This window comes from Garra rufa, chromosome 1 (assembly GCF_049309525.1).
Source record: "Garra rufa chromosome 1, GarRuf1.0, whole genome shotgun sequence".
Lineage (NCBI taxonomy): Eukaryota > Metazoa > Chordata > Actinopteri > Cypriniformes > Cyprinidae > Garra > Garra rufa.
In genome coordinates, this window is record NC_133361.1 from 92919321 (window position 1) to 92936979 (window position 17659).

At 41.2% G+C, this 17659-nt stretch overlaps 4 non-coding genes across 4 annotated transcripts; all 4 read right to left on the bottom strand.

Moving 5' to 3' along the window:
• Positions 1 to 12705: 12705 nt before the first annotated feature.
• Positions 12706 to 12777, bottom strand: trnaw-cca (transfer RNA tryptophan (anticodon CCA)). Its single transcript has one exon. It is a non-coding gene; the product is annotated as a tRNA-Trp (tRNA).
• A 1169-nt stretch (positions 12778 to 13946) lies between these two features.
• Positions 13947 to 14018, bottom strand: trnaw-cca (transfer RNA tryptophan (anticodon CCA)). Its single transcript has one exon. It is a non-coding gene; the product is annotated as a tRNA-Trp (tRNA).
• A 1169-nt stretch (positions 14019 to 15187) lies between these two features.
• Positions 15188 to 15259, bottom strand: trnaw-cca (transfer RNA tryptophan (anticodon CCA)). Its single transcript has one exon. It is a non-coding gene; the product is annotated as a tRNA-Trp (tRNA).
• A 1169-nt stretch (positions 15260 to 16428) lies between these two features.
• trnaw-cca (transfer RNA tryptophan (anticodon CCA)) lies at positions 16429 to 16500 on the bottom strand. The gene has a single exon. It is a non-coding gene; the product is annotated as a tRNA-Trp (tRNA).
• Between the last annotated feature and the right edge of the window lie 1159 nt (positions 16501 to 17659).

A 17659-nucleotide genomic window follows, 5' to 3' on the forward strand; every position in this document is an offset into this window, starting at 1 on the left:
TCAAAATGCTTTGAAATCAGCCTCTTAATTTTACTTGATTTTCTTTAAACTTCATCAAAATCATGTCAAAACACGGCCGATAAGAATATGTAAAGGGGTCGATGATAAATCAAATGCTGTTGCCATGGCAACGTCTCAAACTTTAAAATTAGATTCCTGTCTTTTCGAGGCAGATAACATGCTTAGAATTTCATGAAACTCAACACACACATCAATATTAATGATAGTTAGACACTGGCAAAAGGTCATAAATGGGCGTGGAGCAGGCACTCTATAGCGCCATCTTTTGACAAAAGTTGGGGGGTTAGTTTTTCCTACAGTCACCAAACTCTGTACATATATTGTTCTCATCAATCTGGACAACTTTCTAAATTAAACTCATTAGCTAAGACCAACAGGAAGCCGGCTATTTTGATTTGAATGTGGATTTTTGGAAAAATCAGGCTGTAAACAAATTTATACTCCTCCTAAGAAGAACAAGCTGTTCACACCAAACTTTTTTAACATGGAGAGAAGATTCAGAAGATGTTAAATTGCGAGCAGTTTTGGGATATCTTGAACGGTGTTGACGTGGTGATTTTTTAAAGATGTATAACCGTCATTTTCTATATCTTTAAAGTGCAGCATCTTAACTATTTAAAACTTTTTTCACACAGAGATCTTATCATTCTGAGCAAGTGCTGTAAATATCAATTTAATTCAAGCTTCTACGAATTAAAGAAAATTAAAAAAATAAATCAGAAACCTGCTGTCACTCTGCCTTGAGCGTCTGTGTTCAGTCACCATTGAGTGACTGAAGAGAGACTGAAGGGGGAGGGGTGAAAGGGAGAGAGGGAGAGAGAGTAGAACATGCTGTCTTGCTAAAGACCATCTTTGAGGAAAAAATGCACATTGATGTTACATAAATATGTTTGATCTTTGAGAGTCTGATATTTTGAGAAAATATAAAGGGTCACTAAGTCTTTCATTGTTTGTATTTTGCAGTTGTTTTTTTATTTATTTTTTACTGAACTGTACCATGAACTTGTCCTATTCAGTCACATAGCAAAAGATTAAGAAAAATACAGCTTTTTATCATGAGCGATTTATCTTCATTGATAGACATTTATTTTCATAGTGTTATTTATTGAATATAAAATTTAAATTAACAATTTCAAGACAAACTTTGCTGTTATCTGTTCAAAACATCTGAAAATTATACCATTATACCATATATATATCGCCCCATTACAATACTAAACTTGATTTTTAAAGATATTTTGAAAGAAAGAAGCGTTTATAGAGCACTTTGTGTATTGCTGTACACCCACATGAACTGTGTTCATGTTCATGTTAATTCACAGTACATAAACTAATGTTAAAATATACTATTTTACCATTAAACAATATATGAATACTTTTTTTAGGTTAATATTAATTAACATTAATAAATACTATTTAATTATTGTTCATGTTAACTAATATAGTTAATGTTAACAAATGACACTGGTTGGCAATTTTATATATTGTGTGTATGTGTCTGTGTGTTGATTTTAAAGTCTAACCCTTTCAATTCAGTAAACTTTAAATCCAAACTGGCTGAGGGTTACTGTGAATGCATTTGCCAACTGGGCACCGTTTTCCTAATTGATTCTTTCTTAGTTATGTAGCGCTTAAAAGTGATGTCTTATAACAGGAGTTACCTGCAAAGCAATATCCACACACAAATTGAATAGATAGGTAACGATGACATTTAAGCAGAAGTGGTGGACGTAAAGCAAGCAATAATAACATTTTGTTATCATCATGAATTACATGTTCTTATCATCATCCTCAGAATATTGGGAAAATGTTCCCTATATTGTGAACGGCTTTGGGATATCTTGAACGGTGTTGATGTGGTGATTTATGAAAGTAACAATAAAAAAGATGAAGAGTTATTTTCATATATCTTTAAATTGCATTATTATAACTCATCAAAACTTTTTACATATAAAGAACAAGAAATTCTTAGGAAATACGTGTAGTTTCAAAATGTTATCATGCTCAGAGGCCCCAAAAACATTAAAAGTGTCATATAAATTTTTCAGATTAAAGCTCTAATACCAGAGATGAACACTAGAGGTCCTCATAAGATAAGGAATCGTTTGACCTCTAATGCTATTTAGCTCATTGTCAGTGTATAAGAATGACAATAATCCATAGAACCAGTTGATATATACTGTACTGTCAGTGTAATTTTACATAATTATTTTGTATAGGTGCTTAAAGAGCATTAAAATCTTTTTTTTTTTTTATCTTTTAAGGAAAAATTATGATTTAAATACATATATACACTCTCACTGATAGAACAAAATATTTTATAAGTATGACACTATACTGCTCAGTTCACTTAATTAGAATGAGAAACAAATACAAAAAGGCCAAACAAATCAACTAAGTTAATATGTATTTATTTTTAATATATTTGTTTATAATTATTTCACAGATGCTTATAGATTATTAAAATACTATTTAAAAATGCTTGTAGACCATAAAACATGGTAACTATTTAAAATAGGGTCTCGATTGTTAACAATGGTTAATGAACTAACAAACACGAACGAACAACGAACAGTATATTTGTAATCGATTTTCTTCAAACTTCATCAGAATAATGTAAAAACACTGCCGATGAGAGTCTGTAAAGGGCGTCCCTGATGCATCAAATGCTGTTGCCATGGCAAATAAATAAAACAAAAAATCAATTCAAATATTTGTTTCCTGTGTTTTTGAGGCAGATAGCGTGCATAGAATTTCATTTTCCATTTTCAATTTTCAATGATTTATTATATATTTAAAGTGCAGCATCCTAACTCTTTGAAACTTTTTTCCAAAAAAATAACGATTCATTCTGATCAAACACAGTACATTTCATAATTATACAAAACTCCACGAATGAAAGAAAATAAAAAAAACATATCTGATCTCACTCTGCTCTGCACTCTTGTTTGTGTGGTAAGTGGCTGACTGTAAGGAGGGGGGATGGGTGGTAAGAGAAAGAGTCAGAGAGGAGGAAAGACAGTTACGGTTAGTCCAAATGGTTACTGTGAATGCATGTGCCAACTGGGCACCGTTTTCCTGATGCTATCGGGATGGCGACTGCACAGTCGGCGAGGGCCCGGTCATCGCTGCTTGCAGCTTTAATTATTATTATTCTTATCCGGAATGAATCGCATTTTTGAGGGCCTAAACATACCCGAAAACTAACGAAACTTTGCACACACATCAGACCTGGCGAAAATGGACGTATGATATGGGTTGCAGAAGTGGGTGTGGCAAAATGGCTCAATAGCGCCACCTTTACACGTTCCGCGGTGTGCGCATTCAACTGTGATTATCGTACATGCACAAAAATCGGTACACACATGTAACACACCAATACCTACAAAAAAGCCTCTTGGAGCAAAATTTGACACCCAACAGGAAGTCGGTTATTTTTAATTTTCTCAGCAAATTTTGTGTCATTTTTGCCATTTTCAGGCCTCGTACTTGAACGAACTCCTCCTAGAGATTTATTCGGATCAACGCCAAATTTGCTGAGTCTAATCTAAAGCCCTTTGTGACGTTAAATTGCGAAGATCTAGAGTTTTCATCGGAGGGCGTGTCCGTGGCGGCCTCGCAAATTTCGATGTTTCGCCATGAAAAAGGAAGTTGCTATAACTCAGGCATACAATGTCCGATCTGTCCCAAACTTCACATGTGTGATAACACTCCTGACCTGATGACATCTACATGCCCATATTCAGTTATAGTCATAGCGCCACCTGCTGGCAACAGGAAGTGTCATGCTGTACTCTACAACAAACTCCTACTAGAGATTTATACAGATCAACACCAAAATCGGTCAGTCTAATAAAAAGGCTTTAGTGATGTTAAATTGTAAAGATCTTGAGTTTTCGTTGAAGGGCGTGTCCGTGGCGGCCTGACAAATTTCGAGGTCTCGCCATGGATATAAAACTTGTTATAACTCAGCCATAAAATGTCCGATTTGCCTCAAACTTCACATATTCGATAAGAGTCCTGGTCTGAACACATCTGAAGGCCAATATTCTATTATAATCACAGCGCCACCTGTTGGCAACAGGAAATGACTTGTATCAAACTCCTCCTAGAGATTTAATGATATCAATATTTTATTTGGTCATTCTGATCTAGAGGCCTTAAAGATGTTAAATTGCGAAGATCTTGAGTTTTCGTTAAAGGGCGTGTCCGTGGCGGCGTCACAAAGTTTGATTTTCGCCATGGACATAGAAGTTGTTATAACTCAGCCATAAAATGTCCGATCTGCCTCAAACTTCACAGGTTTGGTAAGAGTCCTGGCCTGAAGACACCTAAAGGCCAATATTCAGATATTATCATAGCGCCACCTGTTGGCAGCAGGATATATCATATCTTTCACTAACTCAAACATACCAAGGTCAATCTGCACCAAACTTCATATATTTGATGAAAGTGCCGGCCTGAACACATCTACATGCCAATAATCAGTTATAGGCATAGCGCCACCAGCTGGCAGCAGGAAATTTGGCACATTTAAGTGACTTTGACATATTTCTCCTACTTTTAATGTATTAAAAGCATACTACCCACCATTTGCTGTGTTCCTAAAGCCACCGGTCGGCGGTGAGCCCGTGTGCGAGGGCCCGTTCATCGCTGCTTGCAGCTTTAATTAGGGCCCGAGCACCGATGGTGTGAGGACCCTATTGAATCTGCTCCGTTTATTATTATTATTATTAGGGCCCGAGCACCGATGGTGTGAGGACCCTATTGGATCTGCTTCGTTTATTATTATTATTATTATTATTATTCTTCTCCAAAATGAATCGCATTTTTGAGGGCTTAGACATACCCGAAAACTCATGAAACTTCGCACACACATCAGACCTGGCGAAAATTTACGTCTGATATGGGTTGCAGAAGTGGGTGTGGCAAAATGGCTCGATAGCGCCACCTTTACACGTTCCGCGGTGTGCGCTTTCAGTTGTGATTCACGTACATGCACGAAAATCGGTACACACATCTAGCTCACCAATACCTACAAAAAAGCCTCTTGGAGCAAAATTTGACACCCAACAGGAAGTCGGTTATTTTTAATTTTCTTAGCAAAATTTGTGTAATTTTTGCCATTTTCAGGCGTCATACTTGAACGAACTCCTCCTAGAGATTTATTCGGATCAACGGCAAATTTGGTGAGTCTAATCTAAAGCCCTTTGTGACGTTAAATTGCGAAGATCTAGAGTTTTCATCGGAGGGCGTGTCCGTGGCGGCCTGGCAAATTTCGATGCTTCGCCATGAAAAAGGAAGTTGCTATAACTCAGGCATAAAATGCCCGATCTGCCCCAAACTTCACATGTGTGATAACACTCCTGACCTGATGACATCTACATGCCCATATTCAGTTTTACTCATAGCGCCACCTGCTGGCACCAGGAAGTGTCATGCTGTACTCTGCAACAAACTCCTCCAAAAGATTTAATCAGATCAACACCAAAATCTGTCAGTCTAATATAAAGGCCTTAATGATGTTAAATTGCGAAGATCTTGAGTTTTCGTTGAAGGGTGTGTCCGTGGCGACCTGGCAAATTTCGTGGTCTCGCCATGGATATAAAACTTGTTATAACTCAGCCATAAAATGTCAGATTTGCCTCAAACTTCACATGTTCGATAAGAGTCCTGGCCTGAACCAATCTGAAGGCCTATATTCTATTATAATCACAGCGCCACCTGTTGGCAATAGGAAATGACTTGTACCAAACTCCTCCTAGAGATTTAATGATATCAACATTATATTTGGTCAGTCTGATCTCGAGGCCTTAGAGATGTTAAATTGTGAAGATCTTGAGTTTTCGTTAAAGGGCGTGTCCATGGCGGCCTGACAAAGTTTGATGTTTCGCCATGGACATAAAAGTTGTTATAACTCAGCCATAAAATGTCCGATCTGCCTCAAACTTCACATGTTTGGTAAAAGTCCTGGCCTGAAGACATCTAAAGGCCAATATACAGATATCATTATAGCGCCACCTATTGGCAGCAGGATATATCATATCTTGCACTAACTCACACATACCAAGGTCAATCTGCACCAAACTTCATATGTTTGATCAAAGTGCTGGCCTGAACACATCTACATGCCAATAATCAGTTATAGGCATAGCGCCACCAGCTGGCAGCAGGAAGTTTGGCACATTTAAGTGACTTTGATCTATTTTTCCTACATTTACTGTATTAAAAGCATACTGCCCACCGTTTGCTGTGTTCCTAAAGCCACCGGTCGGCGGTGAGCCCGTGTGCGAGGGCCCGTTCATCGCTGCTTGCAGCTTTAATTATTATTATTATTCTTCTTATCCGGAATGAATCGCATTTTTGAGGGCCTAAACATACCCGAAAACTAACAAAACTTTGCACACACATCAGACCTGGCGAAAATGGACATCTGATATGGGTTGCAGAAGTGGGTGTGGCAAAATGGCTCAATAGCGCCACCTTTACACGTTCCGCGGTGTGCGCATTCAGCTGTTATTATCGTACATGCACAAAAATCGGTACACATATGTAACACACCAATACCTACAAAAAAGCCTCTTGAGATAAAATCCGAAACCCAACAGGAAGTCGGTTATTATTAATTTTCTCAGCAAAATTTGTGTCATTTTTGCCATTTTCAGGTGTCGTACTTGAACGAACTCCTCCTAGAGATTTACTCCGATCAACAGCAAATTTGGTGAGTCTAATCTAAAGCCCTTTGTGACGTTAAATTGTGAAGATCTAGAGTTTTCATCGGAGGGCGTGTCCGTGGCGGCCTCGCAATTTTCGATGTTTCGCCATGAAAAAGGAAGTTGCTATAACTTAGGCATAAAATGTCCGATCTGTCCCAAACTTCACATGTGTGATAACACTCCTGACCTGATGACATCTACATATCCATATTCAGTTATAGTCATAGCGCCACCTGCTGGCAACAGGAAGTGTCATGCTGTACTCTACAACCAACTCCTCCTAGAGATTTATACAGATCAACACCAAAATCGGTCAGTCTAATATAAATGCCTTAGTGATGTTAAATTGTGAAGATCTTGAGTTTTCGGTAAAGGGCGTGTCCGTGGCGGCCTGACAAATTTCGAGGTCTCGCCATGGATATAAAACTTGTTATAACTCAGCCATAAAATGTCCGATTTGTCTCAAACTTCACATATTCGATAAGAGTCCTGGCCTGAACACATCTGAAGGCCAATATTCTATTATAATCACAGCGCCACCTGTTGGCAACAGGAAATGACTTGTATCAAACTCCTCCTAGAGATTTAATGATATCAACATTATATTTGGTCAGTCTGATCTAGAGGCCTTAGAGATGTTAAATTGCGAAGATCTTGAGTTTTCGTTAAAGGGCGTGTCCGTGGCGGCGTGACAAAGTTTGATGTTTCGCCATGGACATAGAAGTTGTTATAACTCAGCCATAAAATGTCCGATCTGCCTCAAACTTCACAGGTTTGGTAAGAGTCCTGGCCTGAAGACACCTAAAGGCCAATATTCAGATATTATCATAGCGCCACCTGTTAGCAGCAGGATATATCATATATTTCACTAACTCAAACATACCAAGGTCAATCTGCACCAAACTTCATATGTTTGATGAAAGTGGTGGCCTGAACACATCTACATGCCAATAATCAGTTATAGGCATAGCGCCACCAGCTGGCAGCAGGAAATTTGGCACATTTAAGTGACTTTGACATATTTCTCATATTTTTACTGTATTAAAAGCATACTACCCACCATTTGCTGTGTTCCTAAAGCCACCGGTCGGCGGTGAGCCCGTGTGCGAGGGCCCGTTCATCGCTGCTTGCAGCTTTAATTATTATTATTATTATTATTATTCTTCTCCAAAATGAATCGCATTTTAGAGGACCTAAACATGCCCGAAAACTCACAAAACTTTGCACACACATCAAACCTGGCGAAAATTTACGTCTGATATGGGTTTCAGAAGTGGGTGTGGCAAAATGGCTCGACAGCGCCACCTTTAGATGTTCAGCGGTGTGCGCTTTCAGCTGTGATTCACGTACATGTACGGAAATCGGTACACACATGTAACACACCAATACCTACAAAAAAGCCTCTTGGAGCAAAATCCGGAACCCAACAGGAAGTCGGTTAATATTAATATTCTCAACAAAATTTGTGTCATTTTTGCCATTTTCAGGCGTCGTACTTGAACGAACTCCTCCTAGAGATTTATTCCGATCAACAGCAAATTTGGTGAGTCTAATCTAAAGCCCTTTGTGACGTTAAATTATGAAGATCTAGAGTTTTCATCAGAGGGCGTGTCCGTGGCGGCCTCGCAAATTTCGATGTTTCGCCATGAAAAAGGAAGTTGCTATAACTTAGCCATAAAATGTCCGATCTGTCCCAAACTTCACATGTGTGATAACACTCCTGACCTGAAGACATCTACATGCCCATATTCAGTTATAGTCATAGCGCCACCTGCAGGCAACAGGAAGTGTCATGCTGTACTCTTCAACCAACTCCTCCTAGAGATTTATACAGATCAATACCAAAATAGGCCAGTCTAATATAAAGGCCTTAGCGATGTTAAATTGTGAAGATCTTGAGTTTTCGGTAAAGGGCGTGTCCGTGGCAGCCTGACAAATTTCGAGGTCTCGCCATGGATATAAAACTTGTTATAACTCAGCCATAAAATGTCCGATTTGCCTCAAACTTCACATATTCGATAAGAGTCCTGGCCTGAACACATCTGAAGGCCAATATTCTATTATAATCACAGCGCCACCTGTTGGCAACAGGAAATGACTTGTATCAAACTCCTCCTAGAGATTTAATGATATCAACATTATATTTGGTCAGTCTGATCTAGAGGCCTTAGAGATGTTAAATTGCGAAGATCTTGAGTTTTCGTTAAAGGGCGTGTCTGTGGCGGCGTGACAAAGTTTGATGTTTCGCCATGGACATAGAAGTTGTTATAACTCAGCCATAAAATGTCTGATCTGCCTCAAACTTCACAAGTTTGGTAAGAGTCCTGGCCTGAAGACACCTAAAGGCAAATATTCAGATATTATCATAGCGCCACCTGTTGGCAGCAAGATATATCATATCTTTCACTAACTCAAACATACCAAGGTCAGTCTGCACCAAACTTCATATGTTTGATGAAAGTGGTGGCCTGAACACATCTACATGCCAATAATCAGTTATAGGCATAGCGCCACCAGCTGGCAGCAGGAAATTTGGCACATTTAAGTGACTTTGACATATTTCTCCTATTTTTACTGTATTAAAAGCATACTACCCACCATTTGCTGTGTTCCTAAAGCCACCGGTCGGCGGTGAGCCCGTGTGCGAGGGCCCGTTCATCGCTGCTTGCAGCTTTAATTAAAGTTTGCCTTTCTAAGTGATCGGGTGTACAATTATCGTACAGCGGAGGAAAAAGCGGACTAAAAAATCCCATTGATTTACAATGGCAGAATGTCTGTGAATTTGAATCTCAACTGTCACTTTCTCACACACACACACACACACACACACACAGGCCCATAGGAACTTCGGTGCATAATTTGTCCGGCACCGTTTGCCGTAGACCCATGAATGAGGTCTCAAATCGACCGGCTCATTGAGGAGAGGTGTGCTATGACTTTTCTAAGCGATCGGACTTACGATGTTCACACAGCGGAGAAAAAAGCAGGCTAAAAAATGCCATTGATTTACTATGGCAGAATGTCTGTGAATTTGAATCTCAACTGTCACTTTCTCACACACACACACACACACACACACACACAGGCCCATAGGAACTTCGGTGCATGATTTGTCCGGCACCGTTTGCCGTAGACCCATGAATGAGGTGTCAAATGTTGCGGCTTATTGAGGAGAGGTGTGCTATGAGTTTTCGGAGCAATTGGAGATACGATGTTCAAACAGCGCACGAAAAAGTGGGCAAAAATATCCCATAGACTTTCATTGGCAGAATGTTCACGCAGGCCCAAAGGTACTTCGGCGTGTAACTCGTCCTACACCGTTTGTCATAGACCCATGATCGGGACAGTCCCGAAATCTAAGCTGCTGTCCCGAATCCCGCTCTAATTGTCCCGAAAATTATACTGAAGCAAAATCTTAAATAGTTATTGTCTGATAAAACATAAAAAACTGTCCGTGGAGCGAGGTTGAGGCTGCTCATTGGCTGCAGCATCTTGTTTTTTTTTAGATATACCCAGAGCCATAGAGAAAGAGAGTTACGACCACTGATCTATATAATGTTCTCTATTATAGATCAGTGGTTACGACACGCTTTGATCTCGGTGCCGCGCGGTCACGTGGTTCGTGGAGCGCCCAATAGTTCCAAACAACTCCGCGCTGTCAATGTGTTTGAATGGGTTTAAGTAGGATAGACAGCAGTTTTACTATATTTGCAGCAATTTCGAGTAATTATTAACACATAATGTGCATTGATGGTGTATTGATAACTTCTCTGAATACGCTTTACAATCGCATTTTATTCTGGGCAGTGATAAAGAGACATAATTAATATATTCCCATACTTTTTGGCAGTCAAATGTGACCAAACACGTAACTTTTATTCAATTAAATAATTGTAATATATAGTTCAGTTCTATTTAGTTAATATTTGAGGAGGCTTTTTTTTAACCCCCTTGACACAGAATGCAAATCAGTAAATATACGGTGCTCAAGGAACACTCTTGATGTTGGACTTTATACTCAGGAGATCAAAAACAGATCGTCTGACCTCAAGGTGATTTGGAGCCAGACACTCTACCGTTGCACTACAAGATAGCGGAAAAATTATTTAGTGTTTCATGCTAAAGCACTTTGATAAACTATGCAAATCCGCTAGTCTTTACACTCACAAAGTCAAGAACAGTTCGCTTGACCTCAACATAATTGGAACACGCAACCTCCCGATCCGGGGTCAGGCGCACTCTGTCGCGGCCACGAGGTCGAGAAAACAAGCTTAATTGCTTTGATTCAATTTGCAAATCAGTCACGGTAAAGGGCTGTAGACTTTATACTATGGATGTCAAGAAGAGATCAACTGATGTGATTGGAACATGCAACCGTCTGATCTGGATTCAGCCAAGCTACCGTTGTACCCCAAGACACCACAAACCTATATGGTGTTTCCTGCTTAAGCCACCTTTGGTCGTCCTGCCTTCGATAGCTCAGCTGGTAGAGCGGAGGACTGTAGATAATACATTGGCTATCCTTAGGTCGCTGGTTCGATTCCGGCTCGAAAGAGCTGGCTTTTGAATTCGGCAAGTAGATGTTTCCACGATTTCTTCAGAGATTGCAGGGCAAGATATGCAAAAGTAACACGTCAAGAGGCAGATCTGTCACAGTACACAATGACAGGAATGGTTATTACATGAGATCTCAGGCTTAATAAAAATAACAGGTCAAGATACAAATCTATCACAGTACACTGGTGATTTTCAATCCTGATCCTGGGGACCCCCTGCTCTGGGCTGTGTTTCCCAAAAGCGTTGCAATCCTTAAAGGAACCGTATGTAAGAAATTTATGTCAGTTAATCATAAAATGGCCCTGAAATGTCACTAGACATTAAGAAATCATGTTCATTTCAAATACTTAATATCCTGGCCAGACCACTGTTGTCAGTGATATGTCATTTAAAAGTGAGAGTTGCAGCCCACAACTGATGTTATTGTTGTCATTTTGTGTTTTGGTCTGAGGCGCCACCCTCCAGCTATCTACCAATCACGAAGTCAGTAGAGTTTCGTGAGACGGGTTGCCAGCTCTGTTACAGCTGCGGCTATTCTTACGTGTCGGATTAAACTTGTATAACGTTACGAAACGAAAAAGACCTCGTTTTGAAACCGAAACACGTCGTGACAAAGTCCGAAATAAAACAAGGATTGGTATAGGAGATGCATTTGAAAGATGGAGACGGCTGAAAACGGAGAAGAATTTGAAGACAGACGCTTTCGTTTGTAATTTTTTCCTGAACAGGTAAGATTCATCTATGTTTGGCTTACTTTGCTGTACTCAGTGGATTTTCCGCGGTCGCCCGTGATAATGTGTTCATAAAAAGCTTTATATCGCACCACTAGCAGGGTTGGAAAACAACCTATGTTCCGACTGAAATGTGGTATTACAGTACATCTTTGCGAAATATTTGGCTAATCGCCATCTGTAAATTTTTGCGATACATAATTACTTCACAAAACATCTCTTGTGAAACATAAACATAATTAACAGAAGAAAAACAAATTACTGTGCGTCGTCATTGGAAGCTTCTTATTGCAGCCTACTCCTGCAGCTTAGCTGGCAACCTCGAGTCAGGGTGAAGCGGGAGGGGATAGACCTTTCTACAGTATTTTGAATGTGATTGCAGTACCAGTTTTGGCCACAATCCTACATACGGTTCCTTTAATACAACGTAGACGCATTGAAACCAATAGAGTTGCAATCAACTTAGGCTTACGATGACTCTGGAAGACGCGGCCTTGCATTTTTGTGTGTCTCCTTTTTCTGACACACCCAGATGAGCTCATGGAGCTCTCTCCTAACTAGCTAATGATCTTAATCAGGTGTGTTTAATAAGGGAGACATACAGAGCGGTGGGATTCGAAACCACTGCAGCACACAACGACAGGACTTCTTTTCACATTAGAAGTCAACAAGAAATCACGTGACCCCGACGTGATTTGAACACGCAACCTTCTGATCTGGAGTCAGACGCGCCACCGTTGCGCCACGAGGCCCTGAACCCAGAGATGATGTATTTTGCTTAACCCCTTTGACACAGAATGCAAATCAGTAAATATACGGTGCTCAAGGAACACTCTTGATGTTGGACTTTATACTCAGGAGATCAAAAACAGATCGTATGACCTCAAGGTGATTTGGAGCCAGACACTCTACTGTTGCACTACAAGATAGCGGAAAAATTATTTAGTGTTTCATGCTAAAGCACTTTGATAAACTATGCAAATCCGCTAGTCTTTACACTCACAAAGTCAAGAACAGTTCGCTTGACCTCAACATAATTGGAACACGCAACCTCCCGATCCGGGGTCAGGCGCACTCTGTCGCGGCCACGAGGTCGAGAAAACAAGTCGGCGTTCCTTGCTTAATTGCTTTGATTCAATTTGCAAATCAGTCACGGTAAAGGGCTGTAGACTTTATACCATGGATGTCAAGAAGAGATCAACTGATGTGATTGGAACATGCAACCGTCTGATCTGGATTCAGCCAAGCTACCGTTGTACCCCAAGACACCACAAACCTATCTGGTGTTTCCTGCTTAAGCCACCTTTGGTCATCCTGCCTTCGGTAGCTCAGCTGGTAGAGCGGAGGACTGTAGATAATACATTGGCTATCATTAGGTCGCTGGTTCGGTTCCGGCTCGAAAGAGCTGGCTTTTGAATTCGGCAAGTAGATGTTTCCACGATTTCTTCAGAGATTGCAGGGCAAGATATGCAAAAGTAACACGTCAAGAGGCAGATCTGTCACAGTACACAATGACAGGAATGGTTATTACATGAGATCTCAGGCTTAATAAAAATAACAGGTCAAGATACAAATCTATCACAGTACACTGGTGATTTTCAATCCTGATCCTGGGGGCCCCCTGCTCTGGGCTGTGTTTCCCAAAAGCGTTGCAATCCTTAATACAACGTAGACGCATTGAAACCAATAGAGTTGCAATCAACTTAGGCTTACGATGACTCTGGAAGACGCGGCCCTGCATTTTTGTCTGTCTCCTTTTTCTGACACACCCAGATGAGCTCATGGAGCTCTCTCCTAACTAGCTAATGATCTTAATCAGGTGTGTTTAATAAGGGAGACATACAGAGCGGTGGGATTCGAAACCACTGCAGCACACAACGACAGGACTTCTTTTCACATTAGAAGTCAACAAGAAATCACGTGACCCCGACGTGATTTGAACACGCAACCTTCTGATCTGGAGTCAGACGCGCTACCGTTGCGCCACGAGGCCCTGAACCCAGAGATGATGTATTTTGGTTAACCCCCTTGACACAGAATGCAAATCAGTAAATATACGGTGCTCAAGGAACACTCTTGATGTTGGACTTTATACTCAGGAGATCAAAAACAGATCGTATGACCTCAAGGTGATTTGGAGCCAGACACTCTACTGTTGCACTACAAGATAGCGGAAAAATTATTTAGTGTTTCATGCTAAAGCACTTTGATAAACTATGCAAATCCGCTAGTCTTTACACTCACAAAGTCAAGAACAGTTCGCTTGACCTCAACATAATTGGAACACGCAACCTCCCGATCCGGGGTCAGGCGCACTCTGTCGCGGCCACGAGGTCGAGAAAACAAGTCGGCGTTCCTTGCTTAATTGCTTTGATTCAATTTGCAAATCAGTCACGGTAAAGGGCTGTAGACTTTATACCATGGATGTCAAGAAGAGATCAACTGATGTGATTGGAACATGCAACCGTCTGATCTGGATTCAGCCAAGCTACCGTTGTACCCCAAGACACCACAAACCTATCTGGTGTTTCCTGCTTAAGCCACCTTTGGTCATCCTGCCTTCGGTAGCTCAGCTGGTAGAGCGGAGGACTGTAGATAATACATTGGCTATCCTTAGGTCGCTGGTTCGGTTCCGGCTCGAAAGAGCTGGCTTTTGAATTCGGCAAGTAGATGTTTCCACGATTTCTTCAGAGATTGCAGGGCAAGATATGCAAAAGTAACACGTCAAGAGGCAGATCTGTCACAGTACACAATGACAGGAATGGTTATTACATGAGATCTCAGGCTTAATAAAAATAACAGGTCAAGATACAAATCTATCACAGTACACTGGTGATTTTCAATCCTGATCCTGGGGGCCCCCTGCTCTGGGCTGTGTTTCCCAAAAGCGTTGCAATCCTTAATACAACGTAGACGCATTGAAACCAATAGAATTGCAATCAACTTAGCCTTACCATGACACTGGAAGACGCGGCCCTGCATTTTTGTCTGTCTCCTTTTTCTGACACACCCAGATGAGCTCATGGAGCTCTCTCCAAACTAGCTAATGATCTTAATCAGGTGTGTTTAATAAGGGAGACATACAGAGCGGTGGGATTGGAAACCACTGCAGCACACAACGACAGGACTTCTTTTCACATTAGAAGTCAACAAGAAATCACGTGACCCCGACGTGATTTGAACACGCAACCTTCTGATCTGGAGTCAGACGCGCTACCGTTGCGCCACGAGGTCCTGAACCCAGAGGTGATGTATTTTGCTTAACCCCCTTGACACAGAATGCAAATCAGTAAATATACGGTGCTCAAGGAACACTCTTGATGTTGGACTTTATACTCAGGAGATCAAAAACAGATCGTCTGACCTCAAGGTGATTTGGAGCCAGACACTCTACCGTTGCACTACAAGATAGCGGAAAAATTATTTAGTGTTTCATGCTAAAGCACTTTGATAAACTATGCAAATCCGCTAGTCTTTACACTCACAAAGTCAAGAACAGTTCGCTTGACCTCAACATAATTGGAACACGCAACCTCACGATCCGGGGTCAGGCGCACTGTGTCTCGGCCACGAGGTCGAGAAAACAAGTCGGCGTTCCTTGCTTAATTGCTTTGATTCAATTTGCAAATCAGTCACGGTAAAGGGCTGTAGACTTTATACTATGGATGTCAAGAAGAGATCAACTGATGTGATTGGAACATGCAACCGTCTGATCTGGATTCAGCCAAGCTACCGTTGTACCCCAAGACACCACAAACCTATCTGGTGTTTCCTGCTTAAGCCACCTTTGGTCATCCTGCCTTCGATAGCTCAGCTGGTAGAGCGGAGGACTGTAGATAATACATTGGCAATCCTTAGGTCGCTGGTTCGATTCCGTCTCGAAAGAGCTGGCTTTTGAATTCGGCAAGTAGATGTTTCCACGATTTCTTCAGAGATTGCAGGGCAAGATATGCAAAAGTAACACGTCAAGAGGCAGATCTGTCACAGTACACAATGACAGGAATGGTTATTACATGAGATCTCAGGCTTAATAAAAATAACAGGTCAAGATACAAATCTATCACAGTACACTGGTGATTTTCAATCCTGATCCTGGGGACCCCCTGCTCTGGGCTGTGTTTCCCAAAAGCGTTGCAATCCTTAATACAACGTAGACGCATTGAAACCAATAGTGTTGCAATCAACTTAGGCTTACGATGACTCTGGAAGACGCGGCCCTGCATTTTTGTCTGTCTCCTTTTTCTGACACACCCAGATGAGCTCATGGAGCTCTCTCCTAACTAGCTAATGATCTTAATCAGGTGTGTTTAATAAGGGAGACATACAGAGCGGTGGGATTGGAAACCACTGCAGCACACAACGACAGGACTTCTTTTCACATTAGAAGTCAACAAGAAATCACGTGACCCCGACGTGATTTGAACACGCAACCTTCTGATCTGGAGTCAGACGCGCTACCGTTGCGCCACGAGGTCCTGAACCCAGAGGTGATGTATTTTGCTTAACCCCCTTGACACAGAATGCAAATCAGTAAATATACGGTGCTCAAGGAACACTCTTGATGTTGGACTTTATACTGAGGAGATCAAAAAACAGATCGTCTGACCTCAAGGTGATTTGGAGCCAGACACTCTACCGTTGCACTACAAGATAGCGGAAAAATTATTTAGTGTTTCATGCTAAAGCACTTTGATAAACTATGCAAATCCGCTAGTCTTTACACTCACAAAGTCAAGAACAGTTCGCTTGACCTCAACATAATTGGAACACGCAACCTCACGATCCGGGGTCAGGCGCACTCTGTCGCGGCCACGAGGTCGAGAAAACAAGTCGGCGTTCCTTGCTTAATTGCTTTGATTCAATTTGCAAATCAGTCACGGTAAAGGGCTGTAGACTTTATACTATGGATGTCAAGAAGAGATCAACTGATGTGATTGGAACATGCAACCGTCTGATCTGGATTCAGCCAAGCTACCGTTGTACCCCAAGACACCACAAACCTATCTGGTGTTTCCTGCTTAAGCCACCTTTGGTCATCCTGCCTTCGATAGCTCAGCTGGTAGAGCAGAGGACTGTAGATAATACATTGGCTATCCTTAGGTCGCTGGTTCGATTCCGGATTGAAAGAGCTGGCTTTTGAATTCGGCAAGTAGATGTTTCCACGATTTCTTCAGAGATTGCAGGGCAAGATATGCAAAAGTAACACGTCAAGAGGCAGATCTGTCACAGTACACAAAGACAGGAATGGTTATTACATGAGATCTCAGGCTTAATAAAAATAACAGGTCAAGATACAAATCTATCACAGTACACTGGTGATTTTCAATCTGTGTTTCCCAAAAGCGTTGCAATCCTTAATACAACGTAGATGCATTGAAACCAATAGAGTTGCAATCAACTTAGGCTTACGATGACTCTGGAAGACGCGGCCCTGCATTTTTGTCTGTCTCCTTTATCTGACACACCCAGATGAGCTCATGGAGCTCTCTCCTAACTAGCTAATGATCTTAATCAGGTGTGTTTAATAAGGGAGACATACAGAGCGGGGGGATTGGAAACCACTGCAGCACACAACGACAGGACTTCTTTTCACATTAGAAGTCAACAAGAAATCACGTGACCCCGACGTGATTT